The following is a 26764-nucleotide window of genomic DNA, read 5'->3' on the forward strand; positions in this document are numbered from 1 at the left end:
ATAACCTATGGAAAAGCACTTCTTAGTACAATGCCTGGAATATAGTACATCGTTAATATATGTTAGCTATTCTAATGATTATTATCAATCACTAGAATTTTTTTTAAAATTTTAAAGCACGGTTTACTAAGTTCCTAGGCCAAGCTAAGAAGTATTTGGGCAAACAGCCACTTCCTTTTACAAAGTACATTGTGAAGAAAGAATACACTAAATGCACACAAAGTACTTTCGAGTTAAATTATGTCAAAATTATGTAGCCATAAGAATGCATATATTAGCATGAGCAATAGTGACCATCAATAATTAAAACTTCATTCTTCTCATGCAAATAGATGTACGTGGTATTTTAGCATCCAGGATTTATAATTGTGTGTATGTGTCTCTCTCATTAGTGATGATCAGTGGGCACAGTTTCTGCTACAATAAAGGTACTTAGAGAGGGTCATGGAAGGATGGCCCTGAGCAAGAGAGCTTCATAGATCAAATCAGAACATTAGTTTAGAATCTATTCTTGGCTTTTAAAGTTCCTTATTCCCTGTGTCTCTTCATACTAATATGGGCTCTTCCATCTATTCCATTGATCCAGCCCCTGAAAATTCTTGCCATTCTTTGGATTCATGATAAGAAACTCATCTGTAAGCTCTGAGAAAACACAGGAAGCACAACAGAAAAAAAAAAATAGAGCTGCGACTCCGCCAGAGCTGCCACTAGTCAAATCTAGGCAGTTCCCACACCACCACCTCAGTCTTGGAGAACTGGTCGACCAGCTCCGGACCTGTGCTGCACTATTTCTGGTCTGCAAATCTCCCAGGAAGCTCAGACCTCTGAGCCACCTTGAAATAAAATACACGTGGGTCCATCTTAAAGGATGGAACACAGACTAGAATAAACTCCATGGGCCTAAAGGTTCTGGAGACCATAGTCATGAGTAGTCTGAAAACATCCTCCATAAACTTGCAGAAGAGGAATGAGCCTGCTCTAACCCTGCATCCACCTTGCCAGTTCTCTCTTTCCCAACCTATGCACCGAGGATGGGTGTATCTTGGCTGATGATTCATTCAACCATTCTTCTATTTAACAAACATGGTGGAGCATCTACAATGCACCAGGCTGTCAGTGTGAGATAACAGACATATTAAAAAGCTACCCTTGGAAATTCCCTGGCGGTCCAGTGGTTAGGACTTGACGCTTTTACTGCCATGGGTCCGGGTTCAATCCCTGGTCAGGGAACTAAGATCCTGCAAGCCACACAAAGAGCGGCCAAAAAAAAAAAAAAAAATGCTACCCTCTGCACCCAGACATGTACAACAAGATCACTGTTAAAACTGAGATTTGTCTGGGACGAAGTGAGAGAGTGGCATGGACATATATACACTACCAAATGTAAAATAGATAGCTAGTGGGAAGCAGCCGCATAGCACAGGGAGATCAGCTCGGTGCTTTGTGACCACCCAGAGGGGTGGGATAGGGAGGGTGGGAGGGAGGCACAAGAGGGAGGAGATATGGGGATATATGTATATGTATAACTGATTCACTTTGTTATACGGCAGAAACTAACACACCATTGTAAAGCAATTATACTCCAATAAAGATGTTTAAAAAAAACAACAACTGAGATTTGTGACCAGCACAATGGCAACAGAAGATAGAAAGTGTAAGTTCTTCTGAGAAAGACCAGGATTGCTTTACAAAGAAGGCAGTGTCGGAGTTGAGCCTGGAAGGATGAGTAGGCAGTGGAAGGGATTCCAGGCAGAGAGAAGAGGGTGAGAAATGCCATTCAGAAGAGAGGGGTGAGCAAATGCTTTGGGGAGACCATAAATCCAATCTTTCTCAGTACTGCTAGAGCCCCAAGGGTTCTGTGGAAGGGGAACTGTGGTTGCACGGAACAGATCACCTTGTAGGCCAAGCAAACAAATGTAGATTTGACCCTGTGGGTGATGACAAGACCCCAATGGATACCTCTGAGCAGCAGATGGACGTTTTGGGGGGCCAACCAAGTTGGGGGGTGAGAGGATGACCCATGCATATTAGCGTGGGGCATATAGGTGAGAAATATTTAAGGGGGTCAGGACTTGATACATGTGGGAGGTGGGTAGAGGAAAGGGAGTCCCAGAGAAGTTTCAGGTTTCAGCTGTAGGAATCTTGGGTAGAAGGTGGTAGAATTCACCAAGTTACGGCATCCAGAAAAATGGCAGGTGTAGTGGGAGAAACAAAACAGATGAATTTTAGACCAGTGGAATGTGAAGAGACCATGGGTCACCAAAGTGGAGATGACCGACAGAGCTGGATATGAGTTTGGAGCTTGGGCACGTGGCCAGGGGTTGGAGAGACAGCGTTAGCATAGGTGGGATGGCTAATGGATGCCACGGATGAAATCTGAGGTAAAGCCAGAGGGCTCCTCTAGATCAGAGGGCAGCATCACCTGCTGCTGCGATGTTCTGGGACCAGCTTGCACCACATCCAGTTAAGTTCCCTAAATTAAGTCCTATGAAACGACTAAAATATGAAATAAATAAAAGGCTAAAGAGAACAAACATTATTGGAATCACATTGACACCAACTGCTCTTCCTCACTGTACCAGCCAGGAGTGACAAGATAATTACAGGTGAACACTCCCGCCTACACTGTTGGTGGGAAGGTACAATAAGTTGGTGCAGCCACTACGGAGAATGGTATGGAGGTTCCTTAAAAAAAGTAAAAATAGAGCTACCATAGGACCCAGCAATCCCACTCCTGGGCATATATCTGGAGAAAACTCTAATTCGAAAAGATACCTGCACCTCAATGTTCATAGCAGTACTATTTACAACAGCCAGGACATGGAAGCAACCTATACGCCCATCGACAGATGAGTGGATAAAGAAAATGCGCTACAAATATACAGTGGAATATTACTCAGCCATTAAAAAGAATGAAATAACGCCATTGCAGCGACACGCATGGACCTACAGATTATCATCCTGAGGGAAGTAAGACGGACAGAGAAAGACTTAGTGTCTACGCCTGCATCGCTTTCTGGCCAGTGCTCAGGCTAGCTAGAGATCCATGATGTGAGCAACAAGCGGGGCTTCTGGACCTGCCGCAAGTCACAGCTGAGAGAGCTGCCAGCCCCAGGGAGCTGACAGCTCACTGAGCGTGTGGATGGCGGGTATGGGGTGCTGCCTCTCTCCTGGACGCTGCAGACACTGGTAACAGCTGTGGTGCTACTTCCCAGTGGGGTCCCCAGCGTCCTCTTCCATCAGCACTCCTGGCCTTCAGGTAGAGAGGCCATACTCTAATTCCATCAGTGAAGAAGGTGAGGCCCGAAGGCTGAGTTACCTACCCGAGGCCTCACAGCTGGCCAGCGTCGGCGCCGGGGTAGAGCGTGGCTCTCGGGGTCGCCTCACCCACGCGCCAGCCCTTAACTTCTAACTGACCAGGAGGGTTGCTGTGCTCTGTACGCCCCTGAGCTCCAGATGATCAACAGGACAGGCAAGAGCAGAATCTCCAGACGAATGTTCCGCTGTCTCAGGGAAACAGAGCTGGCGATCCTTTTTACCGTGAAGGTTAAGGGCTTATACTCCCTGTATGTTCATCTAATACTTGGTCAGGCTTTTTGTTTGTGTGACCACATTCTGTTTGCAGGGCCACCATGCCCAGTCCTCACCTGGCTACGCTGTTTGGGGTTGGCCTTTCTGCCCCCTACAAGCTAACAGACTCGAAGAAACTGAGGCCGAGGGCGGCACACACAGTTCCCCAAAGCCACCCCCGGCTCAGACCAGAACGTGATCTCCTGACACCTTGCTCAGTTTATCTAACTGGTTAACCACTGGTCCCTGCTCTTCAGCTGCTCTAGTTCCTCAAACCTGAATGGGCTTCACTCTGAATAGGAAAATTAAAGAGTTCTCCCGATCGTAGAGACCACAGCCACAGCACCCTTAGGTCAGGTGATACCAAATGGAGGGAAGATGGCAATTACACCTGGGGACAGGGGGTCACAAGCTGTCAATCAATGATGCTAAATGGAAGTTGAAACCTAGCAACAATTATTGATATGATTAAGGCGTGACCTTGGGAATGTCTTTATAAGTCTGGCCTATAAAGAAAAATCCTTTGGCTTGAAAATTTCTGAAATTAGACTCAAGTGGATTAGATAAAAACATGTTGGAGATAAATAAACCTCTTCCAAGTTTTTCAAAATCACATCAGTATATTAAGATTCAGCCCATCCCAGACATTATACACGTGCCACAGGCAAGAGGCTCTGATCAACTCTGATGTCTGTTTCCTGAGGGCAGAAGTGTGCCTGAGAAGCTTCATAACCACATGAGATCTCTGTCTTTCTTAATATCCAATCTGCCTGTGTGTTATATTATAAAGATGAATCCAGGGAGTGTGACAAGCCGTACACACCCCCAAACTGAGGCCTTATTCCTTCCCCGAAGGAAGACGCTACAGCAGTTTTCATCTTCCTCCTAAAGGCACGGTTGTGGGAGCTGATACCGACCGTGGCACGCGAGGTGCCTGGCTCAGCTGTGACTAATCCATATTTCCCAGAGGACCTCGTGGTGTGGTGAGCTCCAGAGGAAGTGGATGGCAATAATCAGTGCTCAGGAGTGGAAAACGCAATGTGATTCACATTAACTAAAAGAAAAGGTCGAGGGAGAAAAAACAACCAAAAATTAAAACCACACGCACTCTTACGCATCAGCAAATGCCACACTGAGCACGTCACTGTGACTTATGCTTTTTAAAGTCCAAGGAAGAAAAAAGAAGGCAAATTTTCAAAACAAAGCCTAATAAAACTTAGTTATGGCAACACTGAACTAGTATAGTGCAAAATGCAGTTATATAAAAACAAATGAATTCTTTTTAGTGAAGCTAGAATTTGTTATAAGAAAAAAGGAACCAATACCTTATTTTTCACTCAATGTCAAATAGTACTTTATATACCTTCGTTAACTTTTGTTGAATACTATCAAACTTTAAAATGTTAACTTTTGCTCAAAGTGTACTTTATCTTTGTAGCTAGAATTCCTGCCTCATTATAAGCCTTCTCTAAATTAGCATCATTTAATTTCTCAATAATGAGTGATCCAGGAACGTAAAACAAAGGAGTGATAGTTGGGCTCCTTAGAATCCAATCAACAAGGAAGTAAAAAATAAACAAAAAAGAAACCTCAAAGCTACTGGGATCAATCACTCTGGAACAGCAGAAACCACTGGAAACAGTGAGTAGAGCCACGGAACTCTGACTTAAAGTAAGAGCCAATTAAGAATCCATATGGGGACTTCCCTGGTGGTGCAGTGGTTAAGAATCCGCCTGCCAGTTCAGGGGACACGGGTTCGAGCCCTGGTCTGGGAAGATCCCACAGGCCGCGGAGTAACTAAGCCCATGCGCCAAAACTACTGAACCTGCGCTCTAGAGCCCGCGAGCCACAACTACTGAGCCCACGTGCCACAACTACTGAAGCCTGCGCGCCTAGAGCCCATGCTCCACAACAAGAGAAGCCATGGCAATGAGAAGCCCACACACCGCAACGAAGAGTAGCCCCTGCTCACCGCAACTAGAGAAAGCCCGTGCACAGCAACGAAGACCCAACACAACCAAAAAAAAAAAAAACAGAAGAATTTGCGTGGACGCAGATTTTGAGTTTCTTTATCAGTGCGTACATGGATAACTATGAATTTGAATCAGTTACAAGAAAACAAGACCAAGCTTGCAAACCATCCAATGAAGTTACTATTTGGATGGGATCTGATGTATTCCCAAGTGGATTTTAACGTCAGCCTATACCAGAAACGGAATGACTTGACCGTGTGGGGTGGGAAGGTTTTGGGCGGATGTCTTGGGTGGGAGTGTTGTGTGACCACACGAGTTGTCGTGAGCGGTTGTTATAAGCAGTGGTGACATTAGGAGACAAAGTGTCACCTTTTTTGGAAAGCGGCACCAATCAATGAAAAGGCAGACTCAGTCATACGGAAGCACGGAGGAGGGGAAAGAGAAGGAGGGAAGGAGGGAGGGGCAACGTAATCATACATATGTATTCGTGTTCCTGGGAGCTGAGCCCCAGGCAAAGAGTCTGGGTGGGGCCTTAAAATGTTTTATTTTTGTCTGACTTTCCAAGTCTGGGAGTCTTCCTGGGCCAGGCTAACCCAATGACTGTATGTTCTGCTGTGTGAACTCCTGGACACACATTTGCAGTTCCCTTTGCCAGTGAAAACAAAACAATATTAGAAGCAGCATTTGGGGCTCAAATGGTTGGTCTCTGCATCTTGCATTTAATGCTACTATTTTCTATTCTGGCCAACTTAGCAACATTTGTAATTGACCAAGACTTGAAGAGACCGTTCATCATTCCAAGTTACCCATCAGAAAGGCATTTCATAAACATGCCTGGTTTTCCATAATTTATTGATCTTATATTTCCACATATCAAAATTCCTAAAACATGCAGAAACCACATTGCAGACAATAAAGACTATGTATTATTTTCCAGTTGATTTTTTTTCAATATTTTTGGTTATAAAATTATGATACCAGTGACACAATGAATCATATGGACTTAAAATCTAATGTTTTCGGCAAATTTGGAATAACTTTTTTTACCAAAAAGAGCAATACAAGTTTGTTATAGAAAAATTAGAAAACAAATTACTAACGTAAATTTTTTAAAACTACAGGTCTATTTGTTAATAATCCTCTGGAGTACATCCTTCCAGAATTTTTATGAACACATCTGTCTCAACCTCCTTATTGTGTTGTATTTCATTTTGTAATGCTTATTATAACCTGATATCTATTGTGTATTTATTTGCTTAATTATTTATTGTCTGTTTCTCCCACTTCCATCCATCTATTTCTTCCTTCCAAGAGAATGGAAGCCTCTTGGGGGAAAGCACTTTGCCCCTTTTCTTCACTACTAATCCCCCCTCCCATCCCTACCCCCAGCCTCAAACAGTGGCTGAGTTTGGAGTGGCATGTTAGGAGTTCATAAAGACTTAGTGAATGAATGAAACAATGAACAGTAGATATTCGCTAAATATTTGGAAAATTGAAAGCCGGTAAGTACAGGCCAACGTGGCCGGCGTCAGGGAGATGGCAAGTGGGTTGGAAGGTCTTCCTTCTCCACCTCATCATCCTTATTTCCTCTGCTGTTGACTAAATCAGCCCATTAAGTCCTGTTTGAATTCAGTACATTTAGCTACAGGCGTGGATTTGGTTCAAGTTCATGATGTGAGAAGTTACAGAGGAAGGAGGGGATTTGGTGGGGGGCCCACTGGACACAGGTGTGTCTGTGCTCTTGTTGCCAGAATGGGGACCGCCCAGCCCTGCCCACCCCTCCAGACCCACCGTGTGACCTGCCCACCAGGCGCCTCCTGACCACACCTGAAGGGGAAGGCTGAGGAGGCTGAGTAACTTCCACAGTAAGGAGAGGAAGGGAGATATTAATAAGCTCTATCATGCGTTCCTTTATCCAACATCTGGACACGCTTTAATCACTAATTTCCCATTCATAGTGAAAAAGTGGTCAAGGAAGTATGTCTTGATTTAGTAAAGAGCCATTGTGTCGTTACCAGACAATGACTCCTTCTGGCCAAAGATTCAAAGTCTGATCTCTCCCTTCCCTTGAATTATTTTAGCGAGCATGTCCACACTGAAACAATTCCTGGGTGTACCATCCTGAAGGGGCATGGGGAGGGTGATGGGGGTTACACTTTTTTTTAAACTTTTTATTTGGAAATAATTTCAGACTTATAGAAAAAATGGCAATAGTCCAGAACCCTTACTAGTGAATAAGAAGATAAAGAACCCAACACAAACATAAGAAAAGATCTGAACAGACACTTCACCAAGGAAGATAACCCACTAGCAAATAAGCACATGAAAAGATACTCAACATCCTTAATCACGGGGAAATGCTAAACTCACGATAAGATGCGACTATACTTCTATCAGAGCATCAAAAAAAACTGACCACACCAGCTGTTTGTGAGGACAGGAAGAAATCAGGCTCCCATTGTTGGTGGGAATGCAGTAAAATGCAGCAGCCTCTTTGGAAAACAGTTCGGCAGTTTCTTAAAGAACTAAACAAGTACTCACCATATGACCCAGAAATTTCACTCCTAAGTACCTACCCAAGAGAAATAAAAATCCATGTCCATATAAAGACTTGTATGTGGATGTTCATAGCAGCATTATTCATAATAATAAAACTAAAATCAATCCAAACGTCTATCAACTGTGGAATGGATAAACAAAAAGCGATATATCCAATCAATGAAATACTTTTCCACAGTAAAAAGGAAACAAACTATTGACATGCTACAAACTCAGATGACCGAGTGAAAGCAGCCAGACACAAAAGACCACACAGTGTATGATTCCATCTGCATGAAATTTCTAGAAAACAGTAAAAGTTTACTAAAGCACCCATACCTGTACACTTAAAAGGGGTGAATTTTATGATATGTAATTTAGATCCCAATAAAGCTATTTCTATAAATAGGAACATATTCTATAGATCGTTCTGTATTGCGCTTTTTCTCTACTCAAAACTGTAACTTGAAGACAGTTTCATATCATCACAGTAGTTCTTCTACCTTTTTTAGTGGTTGTATAATATTTCATTGCATGGCTGTGACAAAATGTAAATAAATTAAATAGCCACGCCAAAAAAAATGTTCTCCTTTCCCCATTCCGTCCAAAGACCTCAGAGGGATTTAGTTTCCGCTGTGCTCAGATTTAAAAGCTACGAATTCCCTCCTTCCATTCCTCAAACTCTCTGGCACACCCCATAGCAGATGCTAAGGGGGCCTCACCCATGTCCCCTCAGCACCCGCCCTCCCATACGTGCCATTTTTTCGACTTTAAGAAAGGTCAATGTTACTTTTCTTTAAAAAAATCACAAATTACCTAGCTCCTCCAAAATATCCATCCTCTGGTACCCACAGCTCTCTCTGATCTGAAGACTGATGGCAGGGGTATGCCTAGGTGGGCCGGAAGACCAAAGAGCTATTGCCCCTTGGAATGGTCCTCACCAATGATGGATGGGGGTTGGTGGATAATGCCCCAGGGTCCTCACTCCCTGGGTGAAGTAACTCTGAGGTGAGGTCAGTGCCATCTCCCAGAGCTCCCCGGCGGGCCTGACCCCAGCTGCCCACAGTGGTCATGTGCCTGTGAACACACCTGCTTCCGTTTCTCATCTCACCTCTCCACTCCCCCACCATCCTTCCCACCCAGAAGTGACACACGAATTGGCTCACACAGCTGGTACTTTCTGCCTTATCCCTATGCATTCACGAAGATAGAAACAAGCCACTGAGTCCACAGGCATTTTAGCAGCATTCATAAGGCGCATGCTTTGCATTGATGGGTTAATTAGAAAGCTCTGTCGGGCCAGATACGGTGCCATCATTCAGCAAGGTCTTACTTGCTTGGCCAACATGCGAACACAGTATAAATAACTTACAAGTGTTTGGAAAGACGTACAGGGCCAAGAACACAACAGTCAAGCCACCCTCAGCAGAATGCTTTATGACTTAGAACTCACAAAAAGCATAAAGTGGCAAGTTTTTTCCATGCTCACTGGGAAGAAGTCCTGTAAATCTATTGCTGCTAATTCCAACCAACATAAAAGCATTCCCGCCTCTCCAGCTCAACTGCATTTGTGCCAGGCGGGAGAGCCAAGGTACTGATCGAGGCAAAGAAATGACATTTTCACAGAACTCAGAGCGTTCTCCCAAAATGGAGGAAAACATACACATCTATGTAATTGACAATTTATTCATCCCACTGGCTGCTCTTATTTCAGTCCGACACACTTGAGCAACCAGGACGCGCTGATGCCAAGTCAAACCATTTTAGGCAGCTGTGGGGAGGCAGTGGGGTGTCACTGAGGGAGCCGGACAACCCCAGACACCTCCCAAGTCCACGAGGAGCAAAGCCGTGCGACCAGGTGGGGCAGCAATCCCCGGCGAAGGTCCGAGCTACCAGAAGTTCCTGCAGCCTGAGGCCGTGTAGCTTTTAATAACCAGGTCATCTCCCATTAATAACAACTTAGACTGTCATTAAAGATTTGAGGCTTTGCCCAGAGTTATAACCAAAACTGCCATTGGTAAAGGCCTTTAAATTTCCCCTTGTATTTGCCCAGTTAGGCAGAAGCAGTGGGCCTTCTGGGTCCTGACCAAGGCCAACAGTAGACACCCCCCAGGACAGGCAGAGTTCACCGCTCGGCCTCTTGACTTGGGCTTGACCGTGTGACTTGCATTATCAATACGATAACATAGAAGCAGCAGTGCAGAGGCCTCTGGGTCTCCACCTGCGCCCCCTGCCTCTCCCCTGGTCATGAGAAGAGCTGCCCTGGGCTGCCACTGACTGTAAGGCTGGACTTAGAATGCACTCGGATGGAGCAGGCTTGAGGCCAGACCTCGGCGAGAGGCCGGAAACAGTCACCCAGCTGAGCCCAGCCTGGATCAGCCACTCCTCTTGCCCTCCAATGTGTGTTGGTCCAACCAAGGTCAGCAGAGCTGCCCAGCTGAGCCCAACCCAGATCAGCCAAGCCCCAGCCAACCTTTACTGCAGTAGCTACATAGACGCTTATTATTAATTTTTCCACTGCATCTGGGGGCAGTGTGTTGCACAGGAAGAGTTGAGATGCAGAGAACGAAGGGAAAGTACAGCAAGCCAGGGGAATCCTGCACAATAGGCTCTCCTTCCTTCCTTCCCTGGACAAATGGGGGCAACTTATAGGATATAATTATGAAATTCACAATTGCTTCAAAAGGTCCCCACGATTTCGCTAGGAACATCCCAGCTTCTGTGTGCCTTGGGGGGACAATTCCCAGATGCCCCCTACATGGTCTGTCACAGGTCCCCAGTGGGACTGAGCCCCGGTTACCCACAGCAGTCACCTGCTCAGGCCCCACCCTGAATGGCCTCTCCCCCTTCCCTGCCCCAGCTGCACCCCCTCATGCCCTTCTGTAGTACCCATAGAAACTGCCCATAGAAACCCCTGCACCTGAATTTTCGACTCATACTAAGACATGGTTCATTTTACAAATAACATCAAGCACTTGAATGTGCCAGGCATCATGACACACAGGTGACTTCACCTCTCTGTACCTCAGTTTCCTCATCTGTAAAATGGGGACAAAACCACTGCCCCTCAGGACCGTTGTGAGAAAAGAAAGTGTAACGTGCCTAGAACAGGACCTGGCTTGTGGCAAAGCCTTTAATAAATGCTACTGTTTTCAAGCTATTCTTGTTTCTCCTTATTACCATCAGGCTTCCAAGCTGCACCCGCCTATTGGAAAGAATGGGTAGGACTGAGGAAAAGAAAAAGGAAAAAAAGAGAATGAAGAAAAAGGAACACATTCCATCTTCATGAAACCACTTTAAAAGTCTCAGCCAGCTGATGGCAGCACTGCCTTTAACTAAACCATGAGCAGGGCCATAAACGAGAATCTCCATCGACTATATTTGGTTCAGGACGTTCTTGTGCATGGAGAGCAGGGGAAGCCTGAGAACCAGAGATGGTACAAGAGGGGCGTCCGGGGGGAGATGCCGGTGGGGTCCCGCTCCTCGGAGCACGTGGCTGGGGCACGTGAACCCTTCCCAGAGGAACTGGGAGGAACTGAGTGAGGAATATTTCAAAGGGACTCAGCAGGGGCCCGAGGACTTGGGCAGAGGACCAGGCTTGCCCAGCCCCCACCAGAGAATTCCCGGGGCCGCTGTGAAGCAGGGTGCTCAGACCCGGCCTCAGGGGTGGGGTGGGGGGCTCAGGACTCTGCTGGAAATTCCCCACCCTGATTACCCAGGGCTCCTGATTACCTGGGGGAGGGCGGGGTTTCCCCCAGGTAGCTGCTTCTTGCTGCTGCTGAATTCTCTAGGGTGACACCTTCCTAAGCACAGTCCTCAGACCTCAGACCTCCTTCCAAGCAGCGGCCGGGGAGGGGGAGGGATGACACCCCGCTGTCCTGATTACACCTGGCTGGGCAGCCGTTTCTGTCTGACCTGCAGGCCACACAGCATGGCGGTGTTCAGGGCCACGCACCGTGGTACCCAAAGCATAGCCCAGCTTCGAACCCTGCTCTGGTCACCGCCCACCTGTGTGATCCAGGCAAGTTCCTGAACCTCTCAGCACTCGGTTTCCCCATCTGTAAAGCGAGGATAACTCGGTCTCAGCCTTCTGGGGCCACTGTGACAAGGAGATGCAAAACAAATGTCAGGAGGCTGGGACCCGGGGGTGCAAGGTGAAGCCTCCCTGAAATGCCATGGTAAAAGGGAGGCAGCAGACGGACCATTCGACCCTTCCCCTCCCCTCCAGCAAACAAACCCATCAGACAAACCACACGCACTTGAAGCCTCAGGGGCAGGAAGCAGACAAACCACACGCACTTGAAGCCTCAGGGGCAGGAAGCAGACGGCACTGAGGCTGTCCCCGGATTGTCGGATTCCGTGCAGGGCACCTTCTGCTGACCCAGACGTGAAGGCGGCTCCTCACCACCTCTGATCTGCCTGCCACCCCCAGCAGACAGAGGGAGAGAAAACTGCAGCAAAGGAAAAGAGACCCTCTTTGCTACCAACTATCCACCCTGCGCTCTGCCTCTATCTCCCCTCCCCCCAACCTGTCTCAACACCCCCTTTTCCAGACTTGGGAGCTGGAGAACTGGGGGGAGGTGTGGCACCCAGGGCTCTTCTCTTCTGTGTCCATCTCAGCCTCTCCTGCTAGCCTCTCCTCTCAATCCAGTTCCATTTTCTCATAAGTTATAAAGCGCATAAGGAGTTTCATTTCCACCACCTGCAAGGTAGCGCTGCCAATGTCCCCCGCACAATACCGCATCTTACTGGATGTGCGCACTTCCGCAGTGGCCACGGTTCTCCATGCTCCCTGCGAGCTTGCCCCTTTGCAGGCTTTGCAAACCCTGCCACCAGGGGTGGAGTCTACTCCTCATCTCTCGGATCTGAACTGTCCTGTGACTTGCTCTGGCCAACAGAAAGCGGCAGAAGTGGCCCTGTGTCCTTCTCAAGCCCCAGCCTCAAGAAGCCGTGCACGTGCATCCTCTTGGAGTCCTGCCTAACCTGCTGGGGGGAGGGGAGCAGAGCAGAGGTGGGTCACCTGGGCCGAGGTTCCCTCCACCTGTCAGCTCCCAGCCAACCAGTCAGCCCAGAAAACCCAGCTAGACCAGCTGACCCAGGTGGCCTGAACTTCCAACCTGCAGAATCGTGAACTAAATCCATGGCTATTATTTGAAGCTACTAAGTTTTGGGGGGTTTGTTAGACAGCAAAAGCTGACTGATAGATTAGGCACTAAAAAAAGATGATTAAGCATTTAAACTTGCCTAACATTTTGCATGCATTCATTTATCCTTCTTAAAAAACAAAATCCTCAGGACTTCCCTGGCGGTCCAGTGGTTGGGATTCGGCGCTTTCACTGTCATGGCCAGGGTTTGATCCCTGGCTGGGGAACTAGGATCCCAGAAGCCAAAATAAAAGAAACAAATATCGTCATATTCTGGTCCTGCTGATACTCTACCTACTGAATGTAGGGTCCAGTGCTGGACACTCTGGACAATGTAGAGAGAAGAGCTGTCCCCAGTTCTGGAGCAGCTGCAATGCCACGCAGACATGGTACTAAATTCAAGTTGAAAGACACAAGGCCACCGATACTATGAGCAAAGGCCGACCGCGATGAGTGTGGACGTTACATGTCACATTTCAACATTCATACCAAAGTCAATTCTCCAATGCTGCACCTCTGAAAATATCTTCCACTTGAATAACAACCCACTGAGAAATATTGTCTCAGAGCTCTGCCAGTTCCTGTTATTGTTTAGTTTACTGTTGCATTTTGTGGAAGTTCTTTGTTTATAAAAGTGAAACCCAAAGATGTTTTATCTAACAGGGGAAACAAAGGAAGTGACAAAGAAACCTTGACCTCAAAAGACAAACCTTTAGCACCAAGATAAGACTTCAGTATTTATACCTGGAATTTTGCACTTCCTTATATGCTACCATCAGTCTTCTCAAGAAAATTCACACTTAACAGCTCTTTGGTATTTATTTAACTTGCATTTATTCACTGTCTACTACAGGTTAGAGTCTCTGCTAAAAAATGAAAAATAGGAGAGACAGACCAGGCGCTGGCCTCACGGAGCCTGAAGTCAAACAGGGATGACACAGAAACATGACTATTACTTCACATGATATGAATCTCGTGTAACACGAGCAGATACCGTGAATCTAAGCTCTCGGAGGGAAAGCAGGCAGCTTCCCGAGAGGACTGTATGTTTAAGGCAGGATCCCAGGGTTTAACTAGGATTCAAATTAAGGAAAGAGAGTCAGAGCAAACTATGTAAAGCTAGTTCTCCAAAGTTGTATTCTCTGGTCCTCCTATTCCAAATAGTTTGCCTTCTCTGAGACGGCTGTATTTGAGGGCCAGCAAAGGCCCCAGCTCCCAGTGCAGAAGGAACGGGCCCTGGGGCAGGGGGGGGATCTCACAGGCTGGGCATCAGGGAGCCCTGGGTTCCAATCCCAGCTCCTCGTGTGGCCTTGGGTGAGTCACTTCATCTGACTCGGCCTCCTTCCTCTTTCTTGTAAATCTGTGTAATGAATAACATCTACCTTCAACGGTGTCGCGGTGGGTTTAAATGAGAGAGCACCAAGCAGTGATGATGTTTATCCTCTCCTGAACCGGCCTGGCGGGACAGGGCTCCGCGGGGACAGTTCACTTTGTCCGCACTCCACTCGGCAGCTCCGAGGCTGGGGGCTGGCGCCATTGGAAGTCTCCCTCACGTGTCAGTGGGGCCCTGGAGGGGCTGTCGGCTGGAGCCCCTACTCGGGGCCTTTCCACGGGGCCCAGCTGGTCTCACAGGCAGGCCTGCCCGGAGCGTGAGCGCTGGCTGGGAGCCACGTACGCTTTGCTGATCTCGGCTTTGAGGTCACTCAGTGTCACCTCTGCCGCCTTCCTTGTGAAGGTGGTCACCGAGTCCCGCCCAGACTCAAGAGGAGGGAAAGCAGACCTCCCAGCTTGAGGGGACCCGGCAAGGTTCTGGAAGAGCAGCGATACCACGGTGGCCATTTAGGGAAACTATGATCTGCCATGGTGACCTATGCTGACGTCCCTCTGATGCTAAGTCCCTTTCATACAGAGATCTATGATTCCATGAAAAAAAAAAAAAATAGATGAAACGCGGGCACGGGGAGAAAGGCAAGCGGGGGATGTATGAGAAAGAGGAAGAGGCTTTTCCCTTGGAATGGGGCCACCATCAGGACCATCTGCCCTCAGTAATCAACCAGGTTCTTTGCGCTCCCTGGTGGCCCAGCTCTAAGATGAGAACGAAATGAATGAATGCCTTAAAGCGCTGGGGCCTGCCACGCAGTTGGCGCTCCATAAAGGTGCGCGGTTACAGTTTACTCTCTGGGGCTCCTGAGCTGTCCTCATGTTGGTTGGGCCCTGCAGCCACTGCAGGACAACAGAATCCCTTAGGTACCAGGAAACAGGTAAGCATCCTCCCTGATCCTCTGTCAGAGAGAGGTCACATCCACAGCAGCGCACCAAGCCGGAGCACACCGTATCCCCGCACACTGAGGAACTTGGAAACCAAAGAGTCCGGGCCGCGGCGCACTGGGCTTCAGTCGTCACTTACCCTTCACGCCAGCATCTCTCACTCCAGCCCCCACCTGCCCAGCATCCTGGAGGGCTTGAACTGTTATCTTCTCCGGCGGAAGCTCAGAAGTCCACATGTCCTTTATCCATCTACAACACACAGAATTGGCCACTTAGCATCTGTACGCATGGGTGCTGAGAGGGGTGGGGGTGCTGGGAGGGGGTGCTGAGAGGTGAGGGCACAGTTATCCTGGGTGTCTGCGTGGGGTCGGTTCCAGGACCTGTGGATACCAAAACCCACGACGTCCAAGTTCCTTATCATTAAGCTCCATACCTTGGCCTGGGTTACTCAAATAAATATTTATATTTGACGGTACTTGGAGGCCTTTAGTCAATGCCTAACAATCGTTCTCCTCCCTTTGGTAACACATCAGGGCTGTGACGTTTCTTCTCTCAATTAAAAAAAATTTTTTTAATTCAAAGGATTTTTTATCTTCACTTTCCAAGGTTCCATGTCTTTTCTCCTGGTTCTCAGTATCTGGGAAAGTTAGAAGCCAGCCTTTCATTCATCAAGAATAGCATGCTTGGGGGGGGATGATGAATTGGGAGATTGGGACTGACATATATACACTGCTGTATGTAAAGTGGATAACTAATGAGAACCTGCTGTATAGCACACAGAATGCTGCTACTCAATGCTCTGTGGTGACCTAAATGGGAAGGAAATCTAAAAAAGAGTGGATATACGTATACGTATAGCTGATTCACTTTGCTGTACAGAGGAAACTAACACAACATCGTAAAGCAACTATACTCCAATAAAAATAAAACAAATAAAAAAATAAAAACGGAGGTGTACGTAGTACGTGAATACAATCGGCCTCCGTATTGGAAGTTCCGCATCTGCAGATTCAACCCCCTTGGATCGAAATTTCGAGAAATTGAACCCACGGATGTGGAGGGCAGACTGTACCTCGAAGGGTCTTTTCTTCCTATTTTGATCCCTATTCCCACCTCTGGGCCAGGTAACGCAAAAGGGGACTTGCTTTACCAGAATGTTCTCTACACCCCTATGCCAACACCCAGATATCTAAAACTCCAAATAGTCTTCCACGTTAAAAAAGGAACTAATCAGCAAGGATGCTGTCTTCCCCATGAATTCAGTGACAATTTGTTCCTTTAGCCCTTGCATTACCTCAGCTCCAACAATGTAAACAGTCCTGAAATCTTCAAGTCTAGGATTTGGAGATGGGACAGAATGTGAAATTCCCAAATGATTCCATTTCTTTTTCTTTTTTCCTAACAACACCCTCACCTTTTCAGAATTACCTAAGTGCATGAATGCAGTCATCTTGCTTACAAACAAACAGAAAACAAAACATAAATGCTAGATCAATGCTCAAGTTTCCTTTAGCAACCTAAATGTCCACTGACAGAGGAATGGATAAAGAAGATGTGGTACATAACTACAATGGAACATCACTCAGTCATAAAAAAGAATGAAATAATGCCATTTGCAGCAACATGGAAGGACCTAGAGATTATCATACTAAGTAAGTCAGATAGAGAAGACAAATATGATATGACTTCACTTATTTGTGGAATCTCAAATATGATACAAATGAACTTATTTACAAAACAGACTCACAGACTTTGAAAACAAACTTGTTGTTACCAAAGTGGGGGAGGGATAAATTAGGAGTTTGGGATTAACATACACACACTACCACATACAAAACAGATAATCAACAAGGACCTACTGTATAGCACAGGGAACTCTACTCAATATTCTGTAATAACCTATAAGGGAAAAGAATCTGAAAAAGAATAGATACATGTATATGTATAACTGATTCACTTTGCTGTGCACCTAAAACTAACACAGCATTGTAAATCAACTATACTTCAATATAAAATAAAAATTAAATTAAAAAAAGCTCAAGTTTCCTTTGACCGTCACCACTAATACCTGCAGCCTGCATCCTTGGCACACGTGGACACTGTCAGAACTTGAAAGAATATCTTTCCAGATCAATTCTGTGCAAACATTCAATCTCTCTCTCTCTCTCTCTCTCTCTCTCACACACACACACACACACACACACACACACACACACGTGTTTCTTTTCTAAATAAATGTTTATGTGTCGTCCTGCACATTGCTTATTCCATTCTCAGGATGTCTTATCAAGGTTCCTACATCAGTATAGAAGGATGAACTCATCCTTTTTTTTTTAAACTCTTTCATCAGTATTTCATAGTCTCACTGCTCCGCCAGGCTGTGTAACTGGTCGCTGACCTCCTTGCCAGCACCTCCCCTGGTACCCTCACCAGCACATGGTACACACACCCCCTCCTTCATTCCCTGGGTTCACATTTTCTGGCCTGGAATAGCCTCCCCGCCCTCTCCATGTACTTGAGAAGGCTCAGCTCTAAGGCCTGGAGGCAACATATTTGGTCTTGAATCCCAGTTGAATCTCTCAGACAAGTTACTTAATTGTTACTTACTTGGGTTCCTCCTGTGTCAAGTGGGGTGATTGTAATAGCACCTGCCTCAAAGGGTTGTTCTAAGGATCAAGTAAAATAACCACGGAAAGCACAGGCCCGTTTCAGGTTACTTAGCAAACGCTCAATAAATGTTCACCGCCACCCGCTGTCACCAACATCAGTCAATGTCAACATCATCCTCACTTTTTTTTTTTTTTGATAATAATTTAAATCCCACTTTCCTTCTTAATTCAGATTTTCCTCTGAACCCCTGTTTCACGTGTAGATAGGGCTACTGAAAAATAATCCCAATAAGCTTCAAGCTCCATTTACATCACTTATAAAGTCTTCTCTTTTTTAAATTTTTTTTTCTTTTTTCATGGGAAGGCATTTTATTTTAAATATAGCAGTGTGTACATGTCAATCCCAAACTCCCAATCCATCCTTCCCCCACCCCTTCCCCCGGCAACCATAAATTTGTTCTCTATGTCTGTGAGTCTGTTTCTGTTTTGTAAATAAGATCATTTGTATTATTATTACTTTTTTTTTAGATTTCACATATAAGTGATATCATATGATATTTGTCTTTCTCTGTCTGACTTATTTCACTTAGTATTATAACCTCCAGGTCCATCCACGTTCCTGAAAATGACATTATTTCATTCTTTTTTATGCTGAGTTATATTCCATTGTATATATGTACCACATCTTTATCCATTCATCTGCTGATGGGCATTTAGGTTGCTTCCACGTCTTGGCTATTGTAAATAGTGCTGCAATGCACACTGGGGTGCAGGTATCTTTTTGAATTAGAGTTTTCATCTTGTCCAGATATATGCCCAGGAGTGGGATTGCTGGATTATATAGTAGTTCTATTTTTAGTTTTCTGAGGAACCTCCATATTGTTCTCCATAGTGGCTGCACCAATTTACATTCCCGTCAACCACATAGGAGGGTTCCCTTTTCTCCACACCCTCTCCAGCATTTATTGTTTGTAGATTTTTTGATGATGGCCATTCTGACTGGTGTGAGGTGATACCTCACTGTAGTTTTGATTTGCATTTCTCTAATAATTAGCGATGTGGAGCATCTTTTCAAGTACCTCTTGGCTATCTGTAATGTCTTCTCTGGAGAAATATCTCTGTAGGTCTTCTGCCCATTTTCTGATTGGGTTGTTTGGTTTTTTTTGATAGTGAGCTGCATGAGCTGTTTGTAAATTTTGGAGACTAATCCCTTGTCAGTTGCATCGTTTGCAAATATTGATATTTTCTCCCATTCTGTGGGTTGTCTTTTCATTTTGTTTATGGTTTCCTTTGCTGTGCAGAAGCTTTTGAGTTTAACTAAGTCCCATTTGTTTATTTTTGTTTTTATTTCCATTACACTATACAATGTCTTCTGATCTTTGTTAATAGATCAATAAGAGGTCGGGTTAATTTACTGGCCACTGTATCCAGGTGGGCTGCACAGTCACACAGAGCAAAGGGGCCCAGTGAGGAAAGGAAGCTTACCCTTTCAAGGCATAAAAAATCCAGTGCTTCCTCCATTATATTGTTTCTATTATAATATTAATTAAGTATGGACAAATAAAATAACTAGGTATCAATACCTTATTCTCATGAGCTTGTACAATTATAAAACCAAGCACAATGACAAATTAGATAAGAACAAGAATGTAAACCAATACGATTAGAAGTAACAAGATTAATTTAATGTAAGGGATGATGTTGTTTTGCTGAAACTCGTCCCTTGTGACGTGAGGATAGTGGAGTCGCATCTTCTGTGAGGGAAGGGCTAACGGAAGAGAATCAGTCAAGGGTCACCCTTCAAGGTAAGCTGCTGTATGGCGAGGCACCCACACACAGACCACCTGGGGAAATCGCAGACTCCAAGGGGAAGAGCAGGTGAAGCTGCTCGCACGATTCAAATGACACCGACCTCTCTTCCACTCTCTGTGTTCTCCCCACCCCAACCCACGTGTCTCTGCCTGAACCTCTGTGAACTTCATCCACTTGCCCCACTAGACTGCGCTCGCCTTCACCTGGGGCAAAGCATCTATGCCCTCAGCCCCCCGTTCCCTCCTCCTCCCCTCCAACAATTCCAATCTGCAGGAAGACTTGGCCCCAAGGCAAATTCAAGAAACACAAACCAGAGGCAGGACTGAAATTACCTGGCAAGACTTGGCTACAAGGCTCAACCCCTGCCAGGGTCGCACCCCTGGCTGCACGGCTAAGAAGGTTTAAGCAACAAAGCAAGCCCCTTGGCCAGGTCACACCTGGAAATCAATTACAGCAGAATTTCTGGGGGTGGACCCACACAGTCTTAATTTTCAAAGCCCATTGGGTGACTCCAATGTTGAGTGAAGGTTGAGAACCAGTGATCTAGCGATTAATGGCTTTCAATCTCTTTGGACGTCTGCCCACAGGAATACAGTTCACATCATGACCCAGACCTACACGCACACATATAGCACAGAAACAAACATTTTATAAAACAGTACCTAACACTTACAACCTGACGTTTTCCAGTGCATTCACTTTCACTGACAGCAATGCTGGACGTGCCCATTAATGAGTCATAAGCCACTAGTCCAGTAGAAGTCATGACCCACAGTTTGATAAACATTGCCTTAGATGACCCAGAATATAGTTAGATGAATTATGAACCATTATCCTTAAAATAAAAACACACTTCATACATTCCCAAAGAGGATACATGAACCCGTGAGCGTGAGTCCATACTTACAGATGCCCATTTTGAAAATCTTTATTATACTCCAATCTCTCATTTGACAAAACAGGAAAGGCCAAACTTGTATGTCCGTCCACTCAGTGTGCACATATGTCTGTGTATGTTCTGCTTTGCCCACTAACCATGATTTCACTTCTATATTATCAGGCAGCATTCTGTCTACTTGAAATATCCTGAAATTATTACATTGTGGACCCCCAAACTTAGAGCCTTTAGAGCTTAATTACACTGTTTCAATGTGTGCAGAGGTGCTGGTCTTAATTTTTCCTTTGTCCATATACCCTGGTGCATCGCACAGTATGGAGCATGAAGTAGGCACTTGCATTAATACCTGTTGACTGAGTTTTAGCATTCTGGCATAGATTTCCAACTTGGATTTAACAAAATAGTATACTAGGGAGGCTGATAAACCTATCTGGCCTTACAGAAAAGGGGGTTTGCTATCCCCAGCCATATCTCAATAGTTACCGTGCTCCTAACATCAGGCTATAGTTGTAGGTATCTGGTGCTCTTGCCGCACAAGCAAATTAGAATTCAATGTTGCTTCCAGCACCCATTTTTCACTAATGTCGCTGCATGTTGAAATATTTTAATACATTGAATAAAATATATTAAAATTCATTTTACCTATCTCTTTTAACATTTTTTAATGTAACTCCTAGAAAATTTAGAATGACATGTGGCTCCCATTGTATTTCTATTGGACAGCATTTCTCTGTGGAACAGCCCTCAAAGTCTTATGGGCTCCTAGTACTACTGTCTCCTACGCCTTGGTTGGTGTACTTGCTGTATTCTAAACACACGCACACAAAAACACACAAACACACACAAAAACATACACACACACAAAGACACAGACACATACACACAAAGACGCACAGATGTACACAAAGACACACACACACAGACACACACACAAAAAGACACACACACACAAAGACACGTACATATAAATACACACAGATGTACACAAAGACACATACACACACAAAGACACAGACACAGACACAAAGACACATACAAAGACACACACACACACAGACACACAAAGACACAGACACACAGAGACATAGACAGACACACATATACAAAGACACACACACACAAAGACACAGAAACACACACAAAGACACAGACACACACACACAAAGACACAGACACATACACATACACACAAAGACGCACAGATGTACACAAAGACACACACACAAAAAGACACACACACACAAAGACACGTACATATAAATACACGTACATATAAATACACACAGACGTACACAAAGACACACACACACACAGACACAGACACACAAAGACACATACAAAGACACACACACACACAGACACACAAAGACACAGACACACACATACAAAGACACACACACACACAAAGACACACACACAAAGACAAAGACACACAGACACAGACACACACACACACACACACACACACACACACACACACATACACGGAGGATGCTCAGCCTAAAACCCCTCACCCTCTGCTGCCACCTCCTGCTCCAATCCAGGCTTTCCTTTAAGATCCATCTCAAAATACAGCAGGTCACCGCAGGCGCGTATGAAGGACTGATGGCACGCCAGGCACTACGCCAATTGCTTTCCCCCGACTCCCTTGCACCATCACAGCAGCCTCGTGAGGCAAGCAGCATTATAGTCTCAATTTAAAGCAGGACAAAGTGAAGTGAGCTGCTTAGCACCATGAGCTGGTCATGGCAAAACCCAGATCTGTCACCACTGTCCCCACCTTTAACCCCCTTGGTGGCCCTTGCCCCTTCCCCAAGTCTGCTCTGGGTCCCGTGTATCATGTGTCCCTCACTCCTTTGAAGCCTCACTGCACTTGGTTAATACATCTTCGTTTACATGCCTTTCCACAGCATGGATTACTATGTTGTACTATCATGATCTTGATTTTGTCTGATCCACACAATTTCCTCTGAAGACCAGGATGAACTCTGCTCTTGCTTAAGTCTTCATGGAACACGGCACTTTGGGACCTCAGTCAGTGTTTGACTAATACACAGCATATTATATATTTGAATGTCCTCCTCTCACCACCTTTTACAAATAATAAACTTTCGCTGTTGAAAAGGGAATTGGGGAAATTGGTGTGGACGCCCGCTGCTGACAGGCGGAACCTAAAAGGGGCGGCAAAGAAGAGCGGCTGGGCGTCTAAGGTCCCCTCCGGCGGGGCCACCTGTGAGGACCTTCTTAGCTTCTCTCGTTCAGTTCATGCTGTCAGGTTGACCCTGTCCTTGACCTTGTCCCTAGAGGGCATCCTGACCCCCACCTACCCAACCACAGAAAACTGCCTGAGAAGAAACTGATGGGGGAGGGAAGGAAGGAAATATGTAAGGAATTAGGAGAGCAATTACGGGTATTTCCAACACACGAACATTTCTGGTAAGTCTAGAAGACTCTATCCTTTAGCTATTTTATTGTCTGAGTGGGCACAAAAAAAAGTCAGAATGAAGACCCATAGTCATAAATCATTCCAAATGCTGGCTTTGCATGAGAATAGTAACATTTCCCAAAAAACATCTCCTGTTAACAGTTCTAGGAACATTTATCCCAAGGAATAATTTACTTTTTGGTAACATTAATAGAAGTTACAAGACCTATGAAAAATAAGCTATATATACCTATGAAAATTTGCTATATATTTTCTATTCTCTTTCCAAAGAGTTTTGTGTAATTGAGAAATTTTAGATTACTTCCGATTACGTTAAAATAGACCTATTAGTTAACTTTCCTTATGCAATGATCTCGGTTTTTCCCTCAGAAGCCAGGTTGCCATGACTTTATGAAATTTTTCTCACTTCCAGGGGAGGGGCATACCTCCTCTCCTGGTGGATCATCTTTTACTCTGATATGTTTTCTTTCAAAGGACAAATCAAGAATTTTGTTGCCCTTTGGCAATCCAAACCTTAGCACAGTACTAACTCACTAAATTAGATTCTTTGACCTTTGCTTAAACATGTAAGATTAAATTAAATAAGATCTACAAGATTGTTTTAAATAATTTTCTCGAATAAATAGGTTCACTATTGTGGAAACGTCTTCTTAACTTCAGAAATGACCAGCATTTCCAGGAATGCAGATACATCCGTGGTAACTCTGCAACCATTTCTGTTTCTATTCTGCCAGTTAAGGAAAGGGCCAGTAGTTCATTTGTTTATTCACTTTAATAAATATTTGCTGGATTTTGCTCAAGGTCTCAGCTGGACACTGCAGGGACACAAACAGGGCCCTGTTTTTAAATGTGAGCATCTGAAAGAGATGCAGAAGATGAGTGGAGTTTCAACGGGGGAGCAAGAGGAAAGGCATTTTAGAGAAAACCACTTGGCCAAAAGCAGATGTGCCAAGGTCAAAGCATTAGAACACCAGTTGGCCTTGGGAGGACTGGGGATGGGAGTGGGCAGGCAGTCCAGGAAAGGGCCGGGACCAAGGGTGGGGCTTCCACTGTACAATGTAAACCTAGGGGAGCCACCGAAGTCTGTGTCGGGGTCGGGTGCTGGAGGTGGAAGGGCCACTTAGGGCAGATAATGAAGACCTGAACCATGAACCATGACTTTGAACTAGGAAAGACGGTACCGGACACGAGAGCTGTCACAGAGGGCAACTGCTGTACATGAGGAAGCTCCAAAAGGGCCCCCGAGAGGACAAGGATGCCGTGAGAAGGAGCCGGTGCAGGCAGGTGACGATTATTATATTGTTAGATAAGTTGAGTCTAAGTGGAAAAGTCCAACACTAGTTGAAAAATTAACAGGAATACATGTGTATTTCTGTTTCAGGATAGACGTCCCCTCCCCCCAAACCCACATACACAGATAGAGAATGAAGGACAAGTGGTTAACAGCTGCCCTTGTGATCGACAAGGCCAGGGGTCAAGTTTCCTGTGTGGGAAGCAGGCATCCTGACCGCTGGCCTTATTAAAACTAGAGGAATTGAGTGGGTGTGTGATTATTTCACTTCTGGATGAGTTGAGTCTGAGGTTCCAGGGGCAGGCGGGGGGGAATCCAGAGCATGGCCACTGCGCCATTAGGAATGAAATCTCGCTCCAGCCTTCTGTCTGAGGTCACTTCTCTCCATTGTGACCTAGGACATTAGGCAAGTTGCTCACCATGCTTCATCGGAAAGCTCGAGGATGGCACCTATGTTCTCAGTTGCTGCGTTTTTGGAGGGTTACCCCATTCGAGGACAAGGTAAATGGGTCTCTCCAGCATTCTCTCCTAGCACTTACTTCTGCCAAAAGCAGTAGATATTTAAAGCTCTAAAACTACAAAAAAGAAAACCTCCTGAAAAGAACTCAATTCTTTTCCAGTGGAAAGGTCAGTTTGTAAGCTACATCTAGAGACGTTCCGGTTAAAAATTATCCAAAACAAAACCACTACAAAAGGTATTAGGCATAGTTACTCCTTCTTCAAAACAGTCCTTATTTGTTTAGTCACCGAGGCTCCATTCATTCTAGATACCCAACACTGCATAACAAATCACCACAAGAGTCAGTGGCTTGAAACAGCCACCATTTCATTCTCTCTCTGGTTTCTGAGGGTCTGGAATTCAGGCAGGGCTTGGCTGGGTGGTTCCGGATGAGAGTCCTGAATGTGACTGCAGCCACAGAGAAAGGAGCTGGAGCTGGAATAAAGGGCGGGAGCGGGGGTGGGGGGTGGGGCGGAGAGACAGCCGGCACAGGTGGAGCGTGGCAGGGCAACTTTCTCTTACTTCTTGTAGGTTCAGACCATGCAGTCTCTTCCCATGGACTAGTCTGGGCTTCCTCACAGCGTGGCGGCCTCAGCATGGTCCAGAGAGCAAGGTGGAGAATGCATCGCCTTTTCCAACTCATCCTCAGAAGTAAGGCAGTGTTATTTTTGCCACATTCTACTGGTTACAAGTGAGACTCAAACCTAGCCAGATTCAAAGGGAAGAGACGAGACTTTATCTCTGATGGCGGGTGGGCAAAGAGAACATGTGACGATGGTGTGTCCATCTTTAGAGAAATGAGCCTCCCCCAGTCTAAGGTTAGCTGTGTATGGCAGATGTCACATACAAGGAAGCCATCGCCATTCTCATTTCCGAGGTATGTAAACCAGGCAAAGCATTTCTAAGCTGCTTGTCACACAGAGGAGGGGAAGAAACCATCGTATCCTTGTATTTTAGCCCCTATGCAACTTTAAAGATAATACAACATGTGGAAAGTACTTTGTGAACTTGAAGTTGTCGTGGTCATTCAATGCAATATGGAAACATCTCTGAAAAGTTTGTTATCTCTGAAATTCTGACATATTATCAAGGGAGATGACGCTCTCCTTGGCAAGCTTTATCTTCTTAACAAATAGCACTTGACTTGCCCTTAGAAAGTATTTGGGTATTTCCTAGAGTCTCATTTAATAGAGAACTTGGAAGGTAAAAACCATCACCAAGACTGGCCTTATAAACTGTTTCTCATTGGAAGAGACAGTAAGTACAGTTGTGGGCAAGGAATGCTTGCCTTGGGCTGCAGTTTAGGAAGGAAAGTGCAACACAGCAGGTGCCAGGTGATTGGTCAGTCTGCTGTCCTCGGAAGGGATGGTCCCAAGGACAACATTACCATCTGCAAACTGAAGCTCACTTCTTCTCCTGGGTTCAGCCAACTCTCATTTCACATCTTCCTGGGTTTTGTCCCTTTTAGTTCTGATTTTTTAAATCTTTGATTCAAGGTTGCCATATATAAACATATATATACACATACACAAATATATATATGACAAATATATGTACGACAACCTTGTATCAAAAACTTACAAAATAAAATGCTTATCTCAGGATATTTAATTAACTAATGTTGGAACACTGCCATTTTCTTCTGCTTTGGGGTATATATGTGTGTTTAGAGAGGGGTGAACATTTATCCCCTGAAACGTTTTGATTCTCAAACTC

General features: G+C 45.3%; 1 protein-coding gene across 2 annotated transcripts in view; it reads right to left on the bottom strand.

Moving 5' to 3' along the window:
• Positions 1-26764, bottom strand: part of RIN2 (Ras and Rab interactor 2) — a 224159-nt gene that overhangs the window by 166502 nt on the left and 30893 nt on the right. For both annotated transcript variants that reach the window (XM_036825813.1, XM_036825812.1), the window contains exon 2: positions 15633-15742. The gene's annotated coding sequence lies outside the window, so the exon portion shown is untranslated. The remainder of the gene's footprint in view (positions 1-15632; positions 15743-26764) is intronic.

The sequence above is a fragment of the Balaenoptera musculus genome, chromosome 15, assembly GCF_009873245.2.
Source record: "Balaenoptera musculus isolate JJ_BM4_2016_0621 chromosome 15, mBalMus1.pri.v3, whole genome shotgun sequence".
Taxonomy (NCBI): Eukaryota; Metazoa; Chordata; class Mammalia; order Artiodactyla; family Balaenopteridae; genus Balaenoptera; species Balaenoptera musculus.